The sequence below is a fragment of the Amia ocellicauda genome, chromosome 1 (assembly GCF_036373705.1).
Source record: "Amia ocellicauda isolate fAmiCal2 chromosome 1, fAmiCal2.hap1, whole genome shotgun sequence".
Classification (NCBI taxonomy): Eukaryota; Metazoa; Chordata; class Actinopteri; order Amiiformes; family Amiidae; genus Amia; species Amia ocellicauda.
Genome location: NC_089850.1, coordinates 22,871 through 25,000, shown reverse-complemented (window position 1 = coordinate 25,000; position 2,130 = coordinate 22,871). Strand labels below are relative to the sequence as shown.

At 45.2% G+C, this 2,130-nt stretch overlaps 1 non-coding gene across 1 annotated transcript; it reads right to left on the bottom strand.

Annotated features, from left to right (window-relative positions):
- Positions 1–1,712: 1,712 nt before the first annotated feature.
- trnay-gua (transfer RNA tyrosine (anticodon GUA)) lies at positions 1,713–1,801 on the bottom strand. The gene is given in 2 exon segments: positions 1,713–1,748; positions 1,765–1,801. It is a non-coding gene; the product is annotated as a tRNA-Tyr (tRNA).
- Between the last annotated feature and the right edge of the window lie 329 nt (positions 1,802–2,130).

Genomic DNA, 2,130 nt, shown 5'->3' with positions numbered 1-2,130 from the left:
GAGTGAATTAAGGGCCTGTTCATTGTTATGTATTGATTGTGTACTGTACCGTTGTGTACTGTTGTTGGATGTCTCCTGTTCCTCTAAGTCTCATTTGGCTTTGGTTTCCCCCCTCTTTAATGAATAATCGGGCTCTAAATAGCCCCGGCGTTTCTCCTGCAGTTCTTCGTTCTTTCCACTGCTAGCGCTGCCTTTGTGAAGGCGGATGGTGCTTGTGAGAAGTCAACAGCGTGTCCACCGAAAAGGGTGTCTGACTCCTGGTTTTGGATCCGGAAGGGTTGATAACAAACCGAAACGATTACAATATGATACTGCTTAGATTAACTGTGGATATGTGTTGTGATCGTGCTCGGCTCAGGTGTGCGTTCAGTCCGAACACAAAACATTTCGGTCGCGAAACGTCTAATCAAATAGAATAAAACGGCGGGGATAGCATGTTTGATCCGTGTGCTATTGTTTTTCAACAATTGTAATGCCCTTTGTAACGTTTAACCACTTCGTTGAATAGAGCTTGTTATAGGATATTGTGAACTGAACCTATTTCGCTGTGAATTTATATTTACTGCGAATAGTTTATTGTGTCTGGTCTTGGTCTGTCTGCACTAAATACATGTTTTGTATCAAGTAATTATTTAGTTTGTCTGTCTACTTTTTTACCTAACCACTAAAGGTCACTCCTTGCACTTCACAGATTTGCCCTTTTAATTACTCCCTTACTGACATACTTTAACATGCAATGTGCAATGTGTGATAATAGTTTTAGCACCCTGTTGCCATTCAGGTGAGACAATACCTAGTAAATCCTTATTTTTTTAAATGTTGGTGCGCCGCGAAGGTTTTTGGTCTCAGCAAAGTGTGCGGTGGCATTACAACGCTTGGGAACCACTGGCTTGGCTTTTTGGGCATCCAGGTATGCACTAAGATTACGATCGGCACGATGATTGTCGTTCTCAGGAGAATTGTGTTTCTTTGCTGATCACGTTCTCTGTCACTTTTCACACAGTTCTTACAAGTGGCACATTGGGGATGAGGAGCAGGGCATGCTGACACGCATAGCTGTGGACTTCTGCATGGCATGGGGCCACAGGTCATTCCAAGTATTTCAAGACGCCAGCAAATGTGTGGACACATTGTGTAGGTTGTGTTGGCCCAACCCTCACAGATTGTGCCAAGTCAAGTAGAGATGCATGTTGTCCTGTTCTAAAGTGACACGTCGTCAACAGCAAAAACATCTCTCACAGTTCCTGGCTTGACTTGCCTCTGGAAGACAACACTTGCCCAGGCTGGATATTTGCCGAAAGAAGCAAAGAGGACAGGACACCTTGCCTAGCCGCATCTGCGTATCTCATTGTCACCAGGAAGGCCGTCCAGGCTTTTCACCGTCGTGGCCCTCGGTCAACAAGGTCTAAAAACAGCGCCTGGAACCCTGGACCCTCAGATTAAAAGTCTGATGCTCTACCGGCTGAGCTACCCAGGCTTCAGTGAAGTGTTTCACAATGTGATGGCTTCATGATTGTTCCAGACTGCTTTCTGGTCGGTTTAGAAAACTGGGCTCACGGTGAAAAGGGTCACATGCATATGAGATGTATGGGCAATGCGAGTTCTCGACTACAAATCCGAATTTCCGGGGTTTTCTCCTTGTCCTCATGCAATTCCAACGGCTTGACATTTGGGAGCTCGTCCAAAACCGACGTCAAACCATAAGCACGGCTTCCTTCAAGCTGGAATTGAACCAGCGACCTAAGGATGCCTGCTGCCTGAAACCTACAGTCCTCCTCTCTACCAACTGAGCTATCGAAGGGAAGCCTCTCACCACCTTCCCCTGGCAGTCTCAGTGGCCGTGCAAATCCAAGAAGCACCGTGGCTTGGCTCAGTGGTTTTCAACCCGTGTGCCTTGAGGACTACCCAATTGTGTCTTGAGATTTTTATCCCCTCAAAAATATTATGTCATTTCATTAGGTCAACTTCATAAATCTTGTGTCAAATCAAACTTATTAAATTTGTGAAAATGTTACATTTATACATCACCTGTAGAAAGCGTTTCATAACTGAAATGTTGTGTTTGCCGGACTGAACGCACACCTACACTGAGTTGCAGTGCTTTCAGTGGTACTGAAAGGCAATTGATGA